The sequence below is a fragment of the Neopsephotus bourkii genome, unplaced genomic scaffold, assembly GCF_033783945.1.
Source record: "Neopsephotus bourkii isolate Nb327-2 ecotype Australia unplaced genomic scaffold, CSIRO-AGI_Nbou_v1 NB_39, whole genome shotgun sequence".
Lineage (NCBI taxonomy): Eukaryota > Metazoa > Chordata > Aves > Psittaciformes > Psittacidae > Neopsephotus > Neopsephotus bourkii.
Window position 1 is genome coordinate 984528 of NW_026900556.1, and position 18055 is coordinate 1002582.

The following is an 18055-nucleotide window of genomic DNA, read 5'->3' on the forward strand; positions in this document are numbered from 1 at the left end:
AGCAGGTTCTGTCCCCGGGGTACTCTGTGATGCTTAATTGCAAAGCCCGTGTCTGATTAGAGAGCAGCAGTGAGGGTGAGCAGCTACTGCAGTGGCTGCTGCTCATCCAGCCTGGGAGATGCTGCAAAGAGGGATGAGGTTCTGGGGATCTGGGATGATGGAAATCCCTCTGCAAGGAGGTTTTGGGATGGAAATCCCTCCGGCTTTCTCTTCTGCAAGGGTCCTGACTCTGCACAGCTGGCTGGAGGCTTTATTGCCAATCCCAAAGCCCTAAATCCCCCGAACCATTCAAATCCCTCCAAAGCACCTTTCATGGGGACAGATGCTTTAAGAGAGGCTGAGGCTTCCCAAAGCAGGAGGCAGTTGAAAAGGGCACTGCTACCACATCCCCTAGATGCAAGATGTCCCATGCTGGAGGTGGGAAACAACCCCTATTGCCCCATGGGTCCATCCAAAGAGTTTGGGCAGCTTCCCCTAATGCTGTCTGTACCTCCTGGTCCTCTCTGCACCTAGAACCCTCCCCGTGCATCCCAAGCGCCTTTACCTGTATGGTTCAAGGTACAGAGGACTGAATGAGCCCCCAGAAGACTCCCTGCACATCACCAGCACAGGGGTATGGGACATTGCTCCAGACACATATAATGAGCCAAGCAGCCAGGTTTTGGATGCTGAGCTATCCAGACGCTCTCCTAATGCTCACCACAGCAGGGATGATGGAGGGAGCTGAGTCACAGCACCCAGCATCACCTCCATGGCCATTGCTCATCCCTCGCTCTGTCTATTCCCAAGCAATCAGCCTGGCTCTCAGACGTGACACCCAGGAGGGATGCAGAGAGAAAAGAACCCTCATTGAGGACTCAATGGGGGGCAAAGCCTGGTAATGGGGGCTGCTTCGTGCCGTGTGTGATGGCCACCGCAGCACGAGCCTGGCCCTGGTGCTCAGCAAAGGGCTGGGTTAGGAACCTACTGAGGGGCATCAGCCCTGCCATGTGTCTAAAAGCTGTAGGGATGTGCTCTGCCTCCTGGCTTAAACCACCCAGGATCATCCCTAAGGAAGGGCTGACATGCAGGTCTTGGACACAGACACACTCTTGGATGGGCCAGGGAAGAAACTTCCATGGGGGAATTATCCCATGGAAGCACAGAGCCGGCTATAAATACCCCCGCAGAGCATCACTTTCCCTCCTCTTTGATGTGTTGCTGTTGTTTACTTCAAACCCACTCCTGATGCTGTTTATTTTTATCTTCTCTTCTTTCCCCTCTGTTTTCACGGCTGTTTGTGAGCTGCATCACAGAAGCATCCCAAAAGGAAGATGGGAAGAAGGTGGGGACCCCAGTGAGGCAGAGGCCCCATGATCAGCAAGCTTTGTCCCTGTGCCCCACTGGCAAGGGGCACAGCACCCCCCAAGCAGGGAGACTGCTTTGGGCATCACACTCACCCTGGGCTAGGCTGATACTGAAAGCAGAAAGGGTGTATAAGCCCAGCAGAGCCTTTCCCTCAGTGCATCCCAAGGGCAATCTGCTCCACTTCCACCCACAGGAATGGGTTTCCACTTTCCTCCATAGGGATAAGCTGGTCCTGCTTGGCTGGGTCCTGGTACCAAGCATTGCCAGCTCCCTGTGCCATTTATGAAAAGGGAGGCAGAAGGTGCCCATAGGACTAATGTGGGCAACCAAAAGTACCCCCGTACCATGGGGATGGGATGAAGGGGGTCTTCTGCTGCTCTCCAGCCACTGGCGTTCATGGAATTGGAGGAAATGGGTCTCTCTGTAAGGCTGAATCTCTTCCAGAGCCAAAAGAAACCAGGCAAGCAGCTCAGGAATTAATGGCAGTGGAGGTGATGGGAGCAGCCACACAGATGAGCTTAATTCCCTTAAATGAATTAAACATACATTGTTCTTCACCACTATGAGCCTTAAGCTCTGAATCACAGCAGCAGAAGGGGAGGGTGAGCTGTGAGCATCACCAACAACCTCTCTGTGGGGAACCCCCCAAATCAAGCAACCAGGTTTTGCTGCCACAGCCCTCCCTATAGGCAGAGTGGGAGCTGGTGCCATTGCTGGGGGCTGATTCGAGTGGCTGGAACATAAAGAAGCTGCTGGAGCCAACTTCGTCATTATCTTCCTTTATATAAGGTGAAGAACATCTGAGCACAAACTGATCTCTGCCCTGTCAAAAACAGGGCCTGGTAGAAAAGGTCTGGGGTTTATCCACCTAAACCAGGCTGTTTAACTTGCTTAAGGTGTTTGATGCCCTTATTCCTAAGGACGAGATGCTGTTGCTGGTCCTCCCTCCATGCATCCGTCCTTCTTCCAGCCCTAAACTGCCTGTAAGTCACAACTGCAGACATCCCTTTGCCAGAGGCCCTGCCTGCAGCCTGCCTGTGCCAAGAACTGGGATTTTCTTGCAGATCCCCATAAAAAGGGCATCTGTCGGGGCTGTGGGTCACTGCCCGGGCAGTGGGGCTGTCGGGACGGATGTTTGCTGCTCTGGTTTGTTGTTGCTGGTGGGGAGTCCCTTGAGGCCCCATTTGGACATCAGCAGCCAAGGGGAGAAATCAAAGCCAAAGGGCAGAAGGGGAAGGAGGAGAGACTGGAGCAGGGAGCTCCGGATGGACAAAGCACCCACTGGCTGCATCCCCATGGCATGGGATGTGGGCACGGCAGGGGTGTGAGGATGGCGATCCATTTGGAAGCATGGCTAAGGAGGCTTTGGCAGCAGATGGGTTTAGCAGGGGCTGACATGAGGTTTTTGGTATAGGGAAACCTTTAAATCCCAACAGGCTGCTTCTCTCCAAGGTCTGCTCCAGCCCAGACGGGCAAGCGTCCAGGGAGCCTCCTGGCCTGGATTGCATAGGAGGTCATGGCTATCCCTATGGGCTCTGCAGCGAGGAGGGATGCCGGGTGATGGGAAACAGCTCAGGGGCTGTTTGGAGTGGAGTGGAGTCAGTGGCTCCAAGCCAGGGCACAGGGACCCTGTGTGAGGATCCCTAAGGAGCTGCTCCCCCTCCAGCTGCCGGGATGCTGCGATGGGAAGCATCTGCCTTGGGCTGGGAATGGGTGGGCTGTGGACGTGGATGGGCTGTCCCTGCCAGGCATCGCTTCCATGGTGCAGGGCTCTGAGTTGTGCTGCATCCACTGCAAGCCTCTGGCTTCATTTTCACCCCCCCATGTTGGATATTCCACATGTGGTCACATCTGGATGCTTTCCCATTGCTCCATCAGCTTCCAGCATGATGGGATGCCGGAAGCAGGCTCACAAAGCATCAAGCACGGGGCCAGGGGTGCAGGGATGGAGCACGAGTCCACGGCAGCGCTGAAGCTGCCAAGGAGCATCTCAGGGTCTCATGATGAGCCCCAGATCCGGCCCCACAAGGTGGAAGGGAAGCTGCCTGCAATCTATCACCTCCCCACCAAGGAGAACAGGCTTGGGGGCACACACGGGTCTGGACCACGCTCTCTCTGCTTGGCTTAGGTGACGCTAATTAAGCCCCTTGCAGCTCACAAAAGCCATTCCTACAGGGCACACCATTAACCTTGAAACTGGGCTTTTAGTGCTTGGAGGGGAGTGAGTTTTCATCCTGTTATTTCCCTGTGCCATTAAGCTAATCCCAGGGACCAGGAGGGAGGAGCGGTGTTCCACGCCTGCAGCTCACAGCCTTGCCAGGAGCACAGTGTGTGGCCGGCAGCATCCTGCTCCATCCCTCCATCACACTTACATTCCTCTCCCCCCGCCTCCAAACAGCATCATCATCATCATCATCATCATGGGAATATGTGGGATGTGGCCAAGGGCACACGGCAAGGCTGTGGCATTATGAGTGTGATGGAGGTAAATCCCGGATGCGCTGCCAGCCTGGCCTTGACTTTCCAGGGAGTCTCTCCAGAGGGACAGCGTGTCCCTGGCTCTTCAAGGTTGCTGGCACAGCTCGAGCGCTGTGGGAAATGAGCCATTGGAGTGGGAGATGAACCACTGGGGTTTTGTTTCCAAACAGGGAAGGATGAGGGAGGTGGGGAAGGATTTGGTCCGTGCAGGTCAAACCATACCAGGGATGCTGCGGATGTCCCTGGTCCCTCCTTAGAGCTCACAGCTTCCATCTCACCCCTTAAAACACAGCTGATGCCAGTGCTGAGCATGGGGACAGCTCAATCTGATGCTGCCATCAGCAGAGGCAAGGGGAAGGGAGGATGGATAACCCCCAGGCACAGCAGCATGTATGTAGTGTGTTTAATCATTAAAAACCAACCTGAGGGCATTTGTTACAACAAGCTGCATAAAGGAACTGAAATGTCACTAAATTACCCCAAAACCAGAGTGCTGGGAGGGCACCACCATGGTGCAGACATCCATGGCTGTGTACCTGCAGGCCTGGGGAATGGGGATGTGGGGGACCCCAAAGCCATAAGACACAGAGGGGAGAAGCCAAGGGAATGGCTGGGAAAACCTCTCCACATGTTCCCAGCATCTCACTGTTCTTTGGGACAGAGGAAACGGGTAAAAGCCGTTGGGAAGGGAAATGGGAGCGTGTTTTGGGGTGTTAACACCAGGCAAGCTCAGTGCTGGCCACGAGCCCAAGGCAAGTAGCGGCTTGTGCGCAAACTGCACCCGGGGTGATGAGCAGCAAGTGATTGATTTGGCAAATGCAAATCATGTCCCCACGGCTCAATTTATCTCAATTAACACTTGCACGGTAAAGCCTTTTCCCTGCTGCCAGTCCTGGGTTAAAACCTCCTCTTCCCCCCCCCATTGGCTGTCTCTGAGCAGCTCTTCTTTAGCTGTGAGGTGAGCAGTGATGGGGAAGGGGTGGTCCTGCGGGTCCCCCACCTCCAGGGATGAGGATGGAGCATCTGGTGATGCAAGGGAAGATGTGCTGCTCCCAGAGGCAAGTGCAGCAAGAGCCTTGCCCCAAAGTGCATGGAGAGGCCCACACCACTGAGGCCATGGAGATGAACAAGGCACAGGCAGAAAGCTGGTCTGTTCACGGGTGTTATCTGTGTCAACCCAAACCACCCCACATCCAGATGTTTTCCAGGTGTTCCTCAATAAGGCCACTCAGCATCCAGCCCAGGAGCTGCAACCAATGCTCATCTCCCCCATTTGCATCCTCCACAGAGGTCTTCCTCATCTTCAGCATCCCTATCCCACCAGTGGGACCTGCAGACCTCCCTGTGACCCCTTCACCTAGCTCAGCACTGTCTGCTCCCACCCTTAGCATCCCAAACCAGCAGTAAACCTCCTACCTGAGCACCACTGGAAGTGCTTTGCCATCCTCCTGCACTAATTGCTTGGCCTTTAAATCGGAGCATGGAGAGCTGCAGCAGCCCTTAAGGAGCTGTTTTTGCATGTGGGTGCTCTTTCTCTGAAATGGCCTGGGTTTTAACTGCTTTCCTCTTTTCCTTGAGGGGGTGGTACACGATGGAGGCTGCATAAAGCGACTGGAGGCAGAGCTGCACTGGAAAAGCCAGTCTGCTGCTAAATCTGTTGAGAAACTGATGCTGCAAAGTGCCTTTGCTGTTGTTTAGCCATTTGTTAGCCTGGCTGAGGGGTGATTTGTGTAGCTGTGTTCTGCACCAGAGCATCACGTAGGGTAAGATGCCCTTAGTGCAAATGGGAATCAGGGGAAGGATTGGGTAAGGAGGATGATGGAGCACCAAGAGATTTTCTTTTCTTCTGGGTGACTTTTAGGGCTTGTTTGCCTCACTCTCCCTTTATGCAAAGTGATGCTCATCTCTCCTCTGTGGAGGTAGATTCAGCTCCCACCACCTTGCAGCTTTTGCCTCCCCATGAAAGCCACTTCTCCTGCTCTGTTGTTTCTCACTGTTAGCTGACATGCTTTAATATAAAAGAGAGAGTAAGTGCCTGGGGTAGCAGATGGGACTGGCTCCTCCTGCCTGCTATAAATCATAGGCAAGGCTTTACCTCCCCAGGATGAAGCCGTGCTCTCTGAGCACTGATCCAGGGAACGGCTGCTCCCTGCTCCTCACTGCATCCTCCTCTCCGGGAGGAGAAGACAACCCGACCTGCTCCTCCTCTGCTGCAGAAGTGGCAGGGTCCTAATGGGATTCCTAAATCACGGCCATACTTCGCAGTGTCCTTTTGCTGGCATAAATCAGTGCAGCTGGAATGGCCTGCACTGTGCTGATTTACACCAGGGAGGAGCGGGGAGATGCTGTGTGGGTCATCCGAGCATCCCTGTCCTCTGAGCCCAGGCAAGCGGCCACAGATCCTCTGGGAGTGATGGAAATAGCTCAGCAGCCTGAGCTGGGGCATGGGGGTGAGGGAGATGGGGAAGGGCAAAGGGGGGTTGAGGTGGTTGTGGGAATGAGTTTCAAAGGGTAGGATAGGATAGAATAGGGTAGGATGGAATGGAAAATGGAATAGAATGGAAAATTAAATAGGATAGAATAGGGTAGGACAGGACAGGACAGAACAGGACAGGACAGGACAGGACAGGACAGGACAGGACAGGACAGGATAGGATAGGATAGGATAGGATAGGATAGGATAGGATGGAGTGGAGTGGAAATGGAATAGAGTGGAAAATGGAATTGAATGGGATAGGATAGGGACGGGATAGGATAGGGACAGGATAGGATAAGGTAGGACAGCATAAGACAGGATGGAGTGGAAAATGGAATAGAATGGAATGGGAAATGGAATTGAATGGGGTAGGATTGGGACAGGAGAGGAGAGGAGCAGAGAGGAGAGGGTGGGATAGCATAGAATAGGATAGGATAGGATAGGAAGGAATGGAAAATGGAATTGAATGGTACAGGATAGGAATGGGATAGGACAGGACAGGATAAGGTAGGATAGGACAGGACAGGATAGGATAGGAATAGAATAGAATAAAATTGAACGGAAAATAGAATGGAACGGAATGGGATAGACTGGAATGGAGTAGAACAGACTGTTTCCACTGGCAGGGCTCTACAATGATCATCCAGCCCCACTTCAGGCCTGGCCAACAGTTAAATCATGTTCTGAAGGGCATTGTCCAAGTGCTCTTCACCACTGACAGGCTCAGGGCATCAACACCTCTCTAAGGAGCCTGTTCCAGTGTTTGACCACCCTTTGTACAGAAATGCTTCCTAACATCCAATCTAAACCTCCCCTGGAGCGCCTCTAAACCATTCCCATGAGTGCTATTACTGGATGCCCAGGAGAAGAGATTTCCCTGGAGCGGGTATCCCATTTGCCCTGTAGGAGCTGCAGGTGATGCAGGATGGGATGAGCAGGCAGCGAGCTCCGTTTGCAGCGGGGTGAATGGTGATGAGCACCTGGAAGCTCTGGAATTGGAAGGGATGAGTGTGGAGCGGGTGTGCCAACCAACCCAGTGGTACTGAGCCTGGTGTGAGTGCTTAGCTGTGATGGAGCTGCAGCACCAAGGGGTTTACATGCGTGTGAGCTGGCAGGTAGAAAGCACAGCCCTGCTTTATGTCCTGCCCAAAGCCACCGCATCCTTGGGTGGCTATTGCTGTCCCTGTCCCCATCACAGGGATAAAGCTGTGGGATGCATTTACCCCCCTTAGATGGCTACAGAATTGAGGTGTATGTATAACGTAGCCTGCTAGGATTGATAAGGTACACACAGGATTGTATTAGGTGTATGTGCTGCGGGAAACCAGTGCTTGGGACATCCTGCCCTCCCATCAGCATTATTCAAGGCCATGTTGGATGGGGCCTGGGGTAACCTGGGTTAGTGGAAGGTTAGGGTTAGGCTTTGGAACTGGATGAGCTTTAAGGTCCCTTCTAACCCAAACCGTTCTATGGTTGGATGATTCCACATCCTGATGGTGCAGAACAGGCTGCAGGACCTTGCTCAGTGCGGGGCTGAGGGTTTCTGTGCTGCAGAGGATCCAAAGCAGCATTTCCCCATGTATCAGCACTTTGTACAGCACAAGACCCATAGACACACAGGCAGGATACAACTCCCAGCACTCGTTTCTATCCCTGCTCTACTTTACAGCAGTGGGTTCGCAGGTCAATACCTACAGCAGAAGCACCTCTTTGCCTTCAGCAGCACGGGTTTGTGTCCCAAGACGCTATTCGCTCAGTGCATTGTGATTCTAATGCAGCAGATGGTACCAACAGCTGCCAACCCTGCTCCTTATCTCCCTCCTAGCAGGCAGCGCTGCCCCGCTCTGACCCCAGCAGCGCTGTCACCCATGGCTGGGCTCCGTAAGGACATCCCCTGCCAGGACCCGCCGTGTCACCCAGATTGGGTACCATGGGACCCACAGGGTGCTGGACACCCCCCACCAAGGGTGCTGCTGCCCCATAGCCGGGCAGAGGCTGCCCCTTAGTGTTGGGAAGGAGCACGGCGCCTGCAGATGGGCACAAGCCATCCCTTTGCTCTTTACGGGGGGTCCCCAAGCTCCTACTCGCACCACTGAGCTCCCCAGCCTGCCCTGGGTGCAGGTGATCCCGTTTTGGGGTAACCCCTCTAATTATTGCTAATGGGGACACCCATTAAACCCTATACCCCCCTGCCCTGTCCCTTGGGGTGCTGGCAGACCTCACCCCTGCCAGCCCTGCATCCCCAGGCAGCTGATGAGCATCCTCATCCCTCTGCTACCACTGCCCACATCAGCCGTCATCCCGGTTTCCATAGGCATGGACATCAGTGAAACAGCCCCCAGCCCATGCTGCTTCCCAGCCTGCATCCCACATTTGGGTGATCCCAGCTCCAGCCACCCCCCTGGACACCCTCTATTTAAACAAGGGGCCTCATACTCCTCTTTCCTAGGGAATGTGGTACCCAGGGGATGCAGGATGCTGATGCTCTCCTTGTTCTGTGTGACTCTGGCACTGCCCCTTGGCCACATGGAGAAACTGAGGCAGGGCACAGCAAAGCATGGATGTGTGGTGCTGAGCTGCTCTGTGCTCCCACCGCTCCAAGCACTGTCATCTCCTGCTCCTTGCCCTCATCACAGCCTAATTACAGGCAGAGCGTCCTTCCCCGTGATGTTGTATTAGCTTAACAGCATTTTCCAAACACTCCATTTGAGAGGGGAATTTACAGTGATCTCCAATCAGGACTGCCTTGGCTGTGCCCCATGGATCACCCGGGCTCACCCTGCCCTGCTCTGGGTCCAAGTTGCTGTGGATGCCCTTTGGCTGCTCATCACCCCATAGTGCAAACCCCTCCATCTCCCTGCATCCCCTAAAGAGCTTGGAGCAGGCAGCATGGCTATTCCCATTCCCATTCCCATGGCTCTCTCTGCCCATGCATCTCACCCCGGTGATGTTTGTGAAGCAGCTTGGGAAGAGATCCTGTACATCCTGCTTGCCGTCCTGGCTTGAAAACCCTGCTCATGCTTAGAAGCCTCCCTCATGGTCCTGTTTGCAGCGCCCACAGGCAGCAAGGCAGGCAGAGCCCCTGCTGGGGGCAGCCCCAGCCCATTCCTGCGCTCTGGAATGCCGCGGGCTGCGGCCCCATCCTCATCCAGAGCTGCTCTTCCCTTGCCTCTGCCACAGACGGTTCTGGGATCGCTTACCAATTAGTGTGGCCTGCTCATTAAAGCTCATTATCTGCCAGTGTGAACTTGGACTGGATCGTGCGGGCTTGGCGGGGGATCAAAACCTTCCTCCTTTCCAACTGCATCCCGCTCAGCTCCCCCCCTGCACTGGGAGCAGCCCTGTGGATGCAGCAGAAGGCTGGAGGATGAGATGCTGCTGCGTGTTAGAAGGGAAGAGAAGCACCCAACAGATTAAGCCAACCCCTCCCCATGGCAGGGATGGGTCGCTGCACTGCACTGATGCTGTGATGGACCAGGCTCATGCCTGGATTCATCATCTTCCATGGTTTTCTGGGAACAGACAGCAGGATAAACAGCTGGATTTACTGTCAAACTCCACATCTCACTGTCAAGCTTACAGCCTAACAAGCCCAGACTAGTGATTCTGGAGCTGGGAGACAGCTGCAGGTACTGGCATGCTGCAAGGTCACACTTGCCAACTGGCCATGGCTTATCCCAGTGATGATTCCCTGCCTATCCAGGGAAATCAGCTGGTCCTGATCCAGCAGCTCCAGCTGCCCCCAGGTGATGCCTGAGCCCCCAGCATCTTTGCACATCTTTGAGCATCTTTGTGCATCTTTGAGCATCTTTGGGCATCTTTGAGCATCTTTGCGCATCTTTGAGCATCTTTGAGCACCTTTGAGCATCTTTGGGTATCTTTGGGCAGCCCCAGCACTGTGTCACATCAAGCTCAGCTCTGCTCCAGGGCACAGAACCAGCAGCAATAGGGAAATACCAGCTGCCAACTGCAGAAATTAGGTTTCTTCTCCATGTGCTGTGTTGTGGGAAGGGGTTGGTCTTGGGGATGTCTTGGCTATTCTCCCTTTTTAATCGCAAGGACAGATGGAAAAACACAAAACTGACCCAAATCGTTCTTCTCCCATCGCCTTGGTGGGTGTTTTGGTTAAATAAGAGCGAGAAAACCCAATAGAGTACATGGTTTGGATGGAAATGTCTCCAGTATTTCCACTTATGGAAGGAGATGTCACTGTGCTCAGCTGTGGTCGAGCCGGAAGGCAAAGCCCTGTGCCTCCATCCTCACACACATCTGGGGGCACATCTGGCTTTGCTGTCATTGCCCACATCCCAGCCTCTGCCTGACACTGGGATGCCAGTGCCTGTTGGGGTGATGTGGAGCCATGGGAAGGGATGGAGCCGTTGCTTTGCTGCCATGGGGCCAGTCCTGTGCATCCTGCACCTAAAGACAAACAAGCCAAAGCCTTTCCATGCTGGGAAAATCAACCCCAAATGCAGCCTGGTTTCATAAGAACCAGAGCATGGGAGAGGCAGCAACGGCTTTCCCAGTGCTTCCTTCCCCTGTTTCCCAAAGCCGTCCTTCCCTAGGGAGTCCGCAGGTCTGGCTTTCATTAGCAACTGAGGCTGTTTTGGTGAATGGCTCTTGTCAATATTGATTAAATTCCCTCTTCCCATGTGCTGAGAAATCCTGTTTCGGTCCCTTCCGTGCTACCATCCTAAAATAACCGAGTAGCAAGACCCAGTTTAACCCTTCCTTCCTCACCCCAAGGTGAAATCAGGCTCTCAGTGCTCCTTTGTTCATGGAGCCACCCAGCAACAAGACGCAAACCCGACCAGCCAGCGGAAAGCAGCTGGTCCAAGTTCAAGCCAAGCAGGCTGAGCTTGCTGGAGCCAGGGCTTTAGCACAAGGCCAAGCTGGGAAGGCAGCTCCTGCATCATTAACAAAATCCCTAGCAAATGCTCCCCGTGGCACCCAACCAAGCTCTCCAGGGCTGCAAATTGTGCCCAGGAGCATCTTCTTCCCCAGCTCCTCCTTGCCAGGATGCCTTTCACCGCAGGCATCAATGTGCCTCGCATCCCACGCTGCCCTGGATTAACTGCCTTTTATTGCTGCCAATTACTGGCAGCAGGAATGCCGCGGGGATGGAGCGTGCGGGATGGGTTACCACCTTCCCAGCCCTAATGATGAGAGGCTTTGCCGGCTGCACTGCAGCCGCAGCTCCCTATGGAAGTGGGGGATCAATCAACCCATACCCTGCTTCCCTGCACACCCACCCCTTGCACTCCACTGCTGCAGATGGTACTGTGGGAGAGCTGCATCCCCAGGCTCTGGCATGGATTAAGGGATGTGAAGGTGATGCCCATCCATACTGACCTGGAGACCTGAGTGGGAGCAGAGGCAGTGTGGAGCTGCAGGCAGCAGGACCACACTTGGATGCTGCTGAATGCTCTGAGGCTTCACACTGCGAGAAGAATGAGCAGATAATAGGATTTTCCGTCTCTTCAAAGTGCGTGCGAGCCAGAAGAGCATTGCAATGCCCTGGGAAGAGCTGCTGGGAACATCCCACCGCAGCCACAGGAATGCTCCAAGCTGCAGAGCATCCCTGCATGCAAATAGGGACCGGGGGACATGATGCTTGTGAGGGCACAAGGCTACTGGGCACCATTGCTCCAAAGGGGAGGCAAGAGGATGCTAAACCCTGGTGATGCCACTCCATAAACCAAGGGGAAGTTCAGCTGCCTCCATCGCAGTGTGTTTTCAATAGGAACAGGAAAGCTGTGAGAGCAGACAGCGGGCTTTCTGCTTCATGCTTCTAACAACCAGGGCGTGCGCACATCCCCACACCAAAGGCACGAAACACACCTCCTCTTCTGCACACCTACACTGGCACCAGCCTGGGGCACAGCATCCATCCCCAGTGCATGGTCCCTCAGCCGAGGGGGCAGCCGAGGGACCATCTGGCAGCTTGTCTGTGGAGCTCCCGCATCCCTGCATCCCTGCTCCATTTCCCCTCGGATGGCTTATCAGCAGTGACTTTCCCGACAGCAATCGATAGAAAACATTTTATCACCTTCCCAGGCGGCAGGATCCTTGGAGTGGGGCTGATTCCTGTTTCTATGGTGACATCTTCCGGGCTTGTGAAAGATCTTGCCTTTCTTGGTTGTTGTTGGGTGATGGAGACAGGGGGTGGAGGGCGGCTGGTGCTATATTTTGTTGTTGTTGTAGGGTTTTGCCTTGTTCCTATTATATAGCTGTATATTTAACGCTGTTTTCAGTGTAACAAGGAAGTCGACAGCCAGACAAACACAGCGCCTGCAGCTTACTCATAGCGCTGCTGCTCGCTGGGAGGGGCCCCAGGGCAGCTTTCATCCCCATAACACACTGCAGCCTCTGAAACCTATTGAGGCTTGAGTACACGTTGGTTTGGACCATTTCCTGCCTTCTCTCACCCCTCTTTCCCTCCCCATGCCTCCAGGCTTCTCCTGCCAGGCCTGGAAAAAGCCACTCACCACACAGCAGGGATGGCCTCAAGCACAAGTGACGGTAGCACAGCTTATTTTGCTTCTCAGCTCTGTTCCTTCCTCCTTCCCCTTCCTTTTCCCCTCCTACCTCCTGCTTTGGTGGCAAGGAAGGGGGTTTGTCCTGCAGCCCCTGTCCTGTTGGCTGTGGTGGCCCTGGGACCGTAGCATCATCATGAAGTGATGCTATGGGGTTCACTTCATATCTCTGATCACTTCCCATCGCTTCCATGTAAATATCCCGGTGCTTTTGCTGAGTTATCTGCACCTGAGGGTCACAGCAGCTGCCTGATTCATGTCATCATGGTTCCCTCTCATTAGACATCGGTTTGCCCTGTGAATGGTACCCTGTCCTGCTGCCTGTCCCTGCTGAAACAGCCCAAGTGCTCCGGATGGAAGCATTCAGCACCCAGCAACCCAAAGAGGTCAGGAAACCTGAAGGAGCACTTCCCAGTGTGATGTACCTGGGATGTACCACAGGAGCTGGCACAAGAGCAGGGACCAGCGCTGAGCAACTGGGAGAGCCGAGATGCTGCTGGATGCTCTGGTCCAGGTTGCCAGAGGTCGGTTGGAACAGCTTCACCAGCTTGGTGACACTCTGCCCTCACTTTCCCATAGGCATCAAGCTGCACTGCTCTATGCAGTTAATGTTTGCCAATGGCACAGCCTTCTGCATGCAGGAAAACAAATAAATAGACTTAAACCAGAGGTTTCTTCTTGTTTTATAGTAGGAAACTCCAAGGCTCAGAAAGTCGGAACCGTGTCCTGGCGTCCTGCATCAGGCATGGACCCAATGCACTTCATAGCAGGGCAGGAATGGCTAACGCAGGGCTGCCACCACTGTCCCCAGTGAAGAGGAACGTGCTGCCTGTGACATAAATCACCCCCCGGTGTATTCCATCTGCACACAGTGCCCTTCTCTTTGACCCCCAATCCCAATTATTCCTTGTTCAGCAGTCTCGAAATACAGAATGATCCATGTGTGCATTAATGCCACGTATCAATCAGCTTCCGACACGAAGCCAGGGAATGTTGATCCCTCATTTTACCATAAAAGGATGCCGAGCACCTCGCTCGACGTTATCCTAGGGAACGGCAGCGATGATCAGCAAATCCTCTCCTGGCCATCGACAAATACTTGGATCCTCAGCTTCTCCTAATGGAAACAATCTGGCCGGTTCCTGAGAAAGGGCAAAGCGCGGAGGCCGGGAATGAGAGCAGCACGTTCCCTTCTCTCCTCCTCTCCCCAAAATCCCCTCCGCTTTGGGAAGAGCCTGCAACCCATCCCTGCTGACAGCAGCGCTGCTCGGAGGGAAGCGTGTTTGCTAGGAGGAGTGGAAGGTAATTAGGGATTTGCAAGGCTGGGCATATCCTGCATGTCTTTTTCTTCCTTTGGAGCAGAATGGGGGAGCGTTGGTGGTAAAACCAAGGGAGGAAAGGAAAACACAAGGAATGGATCAAAACCAGACCGCATTAAATGCCTTTCCAGGTTACTGCGAGGCGAAGGGGGGGTAGATGGACAGACAGCTTCCACAGTGCCACAACAGCATTAAGAGCTCTGGAAAGGCTAAAAGCCCTTGCCATGCTCCAGATGTGAGGAGCAACACGGGTTATCCCACCGCCATGGAATTAGCGCATCCCCATCCCGATCCGCTCCTGCATCCTGCTCACGGGATCGGTGTCACACAACGGGGCCCATCCGACCTTCCACAAGGAACAATGGCCCGTGTGTCCCTCGGAGGCTCCTCCTGCCGCCCTCCGAACACACTCCTTGTTTTCCTTGGCCGGGAAGCGCTGGAGCAGCAGGTATTTCCTGCTGTCATCACCCCCCATTCCCCCCTGACCGGCCTCCATGGGGGACACCCCCCAAGGGACCTGACAAAGCAGGGATGCGCAGGGGTTTTGCTGTCCCTCGCAGGCAGGTGGCCCCGCTCCAAAGGGACACCAGCGGCTCCAAAGCGTTCCCCTCCCGCTGTGCACATCCTGCTGGAAAAGCTTTCCAAGCCCCGGCTAAAACGAGGGTGAAAAACGTGCAAAACGCTGTTTGCGTTCTGTTTCCTTTGTGCGTTTCACAGGGTGTTCTGCAAACAGGGCACTTCCGCCCACTTTCGCTTCGGCTCTCACGTTTGGGAATAAGAGAGAGGCTTTTCTTTCCATAGGAAAACAGGATTATGGATTAGCAGGCGGGCTGGGAGAGCCCTGAATCATGGAATGGTTTGGGTTGGAAGGGACTGGAACGCTCAGCTTGTTCCAGCTCCCTGACTTGCATGCATCGCCATGGTGTTAGCACTGGGGACACAAGGAAAGGAGGGGTGCTGGTGGCACACCTGAGATGCAAGCGGTTAACCAGCCCCAACAAGGGCTGCTACCAGGTACCTGATGGAGAGGAAAATCCCAAGCAAGCATCAGGCAGCATCGGCTGCAGCCAATTTTCCTCGCTTAATGTGTTTCCTGCACTCATCCCCCTCCCTGACCTCAGCTCCTCCTTGGAGCACGTTCAGCCCCAGAGCTGAGCAACAGCCAAGGAACCAGCAGGATCGCTGCCATTTTGTCCCTCCCATGGTTTGGATGCGGAGCTCCGGCCACGGCTGATGCAGATTCCAGTGCTCCCCATGCTGCCCGGGGCAGGGTGAGCAGGGAGCACCCTTGGGACGGGGTGCTCTGTGCACCCAGTGGGGCTGCTGCGGGTTCGGATGTGCCACCTCCATCCTTTGCAAAGGATTCGTGTTCCAGATGGAGACCGAAACGCAGATCCAGAGGAGGATCTGAATCCAGCTCCAAATGCGAATCCAGATGTGGGTCCCAATCCCCATCCAAATCCTAGTCTAAATCCAGACTCAGATCCAAGCACAGACCCACATGGGCTCCAACCCTGACCCAGCATGGATCCAAATCCTGCTCTAAACCCAGATCTATACCCAAGCTCAGACCTGCATGGGCTCCAACCCTGATCCCATGTGGATCCAAACCCTGGCCTAAATCCAAACCCAGATACAACCGCAGACGCACATGGGCTCCATCCCTGATCCAGTGTGGATCAAAACCCTAGCCTAAATCCAGACCCAGATCCAAGCGCAGACGTACATGGCCTCCAACCCTGACCCTGCATGGATCCAAATCCTGCTCTAAACCCAAACCCAGATCCAAGTGCAGACCCGCATGGGCTCCAACCCTGATCCAATGTGGATCAAAATCCTGCTCTTAACCTGGACACAGATCCAAGCACAGACGCACATAGGCTCCATCCCTGATCCCATGTGGATCCAAATCCTGGTCTAAACCTAGCCCCAGATTCAAGCACATACCCATATGGACTCCAACCCTGATTCCATGTGGATCCAAATCCTGGTCTAAATCCAGACCCAGATCCAAGTGCAGACCCACATGGGCTCCAACCCTGATCCAAAGTGGCTCCAAATCCTACTCTTAACCCGGACCCATATCCAAGCTCAGACCCTCATGCCCTCCCACCCTGACCCAGCGTCCCTCCAAACCCCGCTCCCAACCCACATCTAAGCCCTGACCCATTCCCGGTCCGCAGCACACAGCTCCCCACCATGGAGCCTGGGACCACCCCCCGGTGCCCACCACCCTGCCCTGACCCCGCTACCGCTGCCCATCGCGCCGTGCCCGGTCCCCAGCCACACGCGGGGGTCCCGGTGGCGCTCGGCACCGCTTCGGCAGTTTCCGGCGGCGCTCGGCTCTCCCCGGCAGTACTCGGGCGCGGCCGGCAGGTGTCGCCGCCGTCGCGGGCAGGGCCCCGGGCGCGCGTGCACTTCCGACGGCGCTCGGTCATGCCCCCGACTTTCCTCCCCTCCCTCCCGGCGCCGCGCGGGGCTCCCGCCCGCTGACACCGCCGAGGCGGCTGCACGGCGCGGCCGAGAGCGGCGGGGCCGCCCGGGGATGGCCGCCGGGGCCGCCCCCGCCCAGCGCCGCCGCTGAGACAGCAGCGGGGCCCGGCCGCACAGGTAAGAGAGCGCCGGGTAACGGCTCCGGGCGGGCCGCGCCTCAGGCGGGCCCCGGGGGGAGGCCGGTGGCTGGGAGCGGGGGGAGGGAACCGGGGTCTGGGACCGGGGGGGAGCTCTCGGTGCCCCGCTTGTGTGTGTGCGGGGCGGGGGGGGCGGCTCAGCCCGCGTTGCCTCCCCGCCTGCTTCGCGTCGCAACGGCCGAGCCCGCTGCGTTCCTGCTGCCGCTGCGGAGCGGTGGTGGCGGCCCCGCTTCCCCGCCGCGCTGCCTGCCGGCATCTTCCCTTCCCTTCCATCCCTTCCCTCCCGCTGCCCAGCGCCGCCTTCCCCCTGCACTCCCATTTACAACCAGATCCAGTCCCCGGGTCCATGTCCCCCCCCCTTCGGTGCCGTGTGTCCGTGTCCGTGTCGTCGCCCCCTCCTGCCCCCCCCGCTCGACCACCCCATCCCGGTGACGTCACGGGGGGCAGCGAGGGGCCCCCCGGTGCGCGCACCCCATGTGTGGGGATGGAAATGGGGGGGGACTCGTTGGATCTGACCCCCCCCCCCCCCCCATGGATAAGCCGGGCTTGGGAGCCAGGAGTCTGCCGAGGCTGTGCTGCAGCTGCTGAATTCCAGCAGAATTCCAATGTGTGTGTGTCCCCCATTCCCACCGCCCCCTGGAAACAACAGCAGCCGCGGCTCCATGGGAATCCCAACGTCCCGATGGAGATGCTGCATCCCCCAGCCCACGGGTTGGCATCCCCGGGGGGTTTATTGGTGCCGGAGCGGGGAGGTGTTGGGGTTTGATCCCCATCACTGATGGAGCTCGATGCCATCCCTTAGACGTGACAGAAGCTCTTGTGGCCACCGGTTCCTGCTTGCTGTCCCCTTGGCTGTGAGTGGAGCGGTGCCAGGGCTGGCTGCCCTCAGGTGACCTCCCAAAGTGATGGTTTGGAGGAGCAAACACAACGGTGTGGGGTTTGCATGGGAGAGTGCAGGGAAAGCATCTCTGGGGGTACCGGCACCTTCTGAGGGCTCAGCCCCAGCTTGTGGGCACCCTTGAGGGCCCATGGATGGTTCTCTGCAGTGTGTGTGTTCCCTTGGGTGAGCAGCGCCATAATGGCTCTATGGATGCGGGTGCTGTCGCTGGGAGAAGGTAGGGGGACGACCCACAGGGCTGGCTTGTGTGTGGTGCGGTCGGATGCGCAGCCGGTGATGAGAGCACATCTCCTGGTGGCTGTCACCAGCTGATGAAAATGGACCTCGAGCTGCTGGGGGATGGAGGAGAGAACGATGGGAAGAAGCCAAGG

At 55.9% G+C, this 18055-nt stretch overlaps 2 protein-coding genes across 2 annotated transcripts in view; one reads left to right on the forward strand and one right to left on the reverse strand.

The window, feature by feature from the left end:
* RASD1 (ras related dexamethasone induced 1) overlaps positions 1-18055 on the reverse strand; it is a 139572-nt gene that overhangs the window by 56208 nt on the left and 65309 nt on the right. The window lies entirely within an intron of this gene.
* RAI1 (retinoic acid induced 1) overlaps positions 16613-18055 on the forward strand; it is a 69900-nt gene continuing 68457 nt past the window's right edge. The window contains exon 1 of the mRNA XM_061346128.1: positions 16613-16766. The gene's annotated coding sequence lies outside the window, so the exon portion shown is untranslated. The remainder of the gene's footprint in view (positions 16767-18055) is intronic.